Genomic DNA, 1,320 nt, shown 5'->3' with positions numbered 1-1,320 from the left:
TTGTGTTTACAACCTGGCACTCTTCCTCATATCGTAATAAGAGTGAAAGCAAAACAACCTCCCCCTTCTTCCATCCAATCCTCCCAGCCATGAGCTGTGGGAGAACCTGGTGTCTACCAGCTGTATGGATGTCCAGACATTTGTTTCTCCAGAGCGAAGGGTGCCCGTTTACCACATGGTTTCCTGGAATAGCGAACCACTCCCACTTCACCGGCTCGAAAAAAAGTTTTTTATTCACTGACTCACTCGCTCCAACGCACCATCTTGGTGCAATTTGTTTAGCGAGATTTTCAGTAAAACACGGGTGCCAGTCGTTTCACATTACCGCGACGCGATTGCGGTTGCAGCTCCTGTATTTACAGCAGGCTGCAGCTTTTGAGTATGTACCAAATATGTGCAAATATGTACCAAATAGTCAAGAAAACCTCAGAAAGCAAAAGGGAAGATACGGTAGGTCATTGAAACAGATAAATAATTTGGAAAGAAAGAAAGTGGAGCAAAATGAGAGAAAAAATGCCCGCCAGGTGGGAACCGAACCCACGACATCCAGAATACTGGTCTGGTGCGATAACCACTACGCCACCGGCGTGGCGATTTTCCCCCTCCACTTTCTGGGGTATTTATGTCAATGTAACGTTTTCCCGTGCTAGGGGATGGTAGCCAGCATAGGAAGCTTAAGAGAGTTTAACGCTGGTCGACCACTCTCGAAATGTCGTAGACACTCGAGTCACGGCCCGGGGGTTAAAAAGAAGGTCCCCTTCACCCCGAGAAGTCGGAGTGGCACTGGGTACGACCTGCAAGCACAGGAAAAAATTACATTGACATAAATACCCCTGAAAGTGGAGGGGAAAAATAGCCCCGCCGCTATCGTAGTGGCAATCGCACTAGACCGGTATTGTGGAGGTCGTGGGTACGGTTCCCACCTGGCGGGAATTTTTTCTCCCCTTTCTTTCTTTACAAATTCTTTATCTGTTTCAATGACCTACCATATTCTCCCCTTTGCTTTCTGAGGTTTTCTTGACTGCCGAACATTATCTTTGCCTTACTTTCAACGAGCCCCTCATTTCCTGTTCTTATTCGCTATATACAGGGTGTCCCAGCTATCATGCACCAAGATTTAAAAAAAGAGTAAAGGCGTAACTCGAAAGAAACCAGGTGCATAATGTTTGCAGTACTGTGAAGAAGCGGACAGTATTTTTTTCTTTAAAAAGACTTAATTAACTAATTGTAATTAATTATCTAACTCGAGAAATACTGTCCTAATCACTAAAGTGTCAATGAGGCACTTGTAGGTAACCACGAGGGGCATCTAACTGCGGT

General features: G+C 45.4%; 1 non-coding gene across 1 annotated transcript; it reads right to left on the bottom strand.

The window, feature by feature from the left end:
* Window positions 1–516: 516 nt before the first annotated feature.
* On the bottom strand, window positions 517–589 carry Trnat-agu (transfer RNA threonine (anticodon AGU)). Its single transcript has one exon. It is a non-coding gene; the product is annotated as a tRNA-Thr (tRNA).
* Between the last annotated feature and the right edge of the window lie 731 nt (window positions 590–1,320).

Source organism: Haemaphysalis longicornis, unplaced genomic scaffold (assembly GCF_048455015.1).
Source record: "Haemaphysalis longicornis isolate Haplotype H1 unplaced genomic scaffold, Haemaphysalis longicornis Haplotype H1 scaffold_9, whole genome shotgun sequence".
NCBI lineage: Eukaryota > Metazoa > Arthropoda > Arachnida > Ixodida > Ixodidae > Haemaphysalis > Haemaphysalis longicornis.
This window is presented reverse-complemented; position numbering and strand designations above follow the sequence as displayed.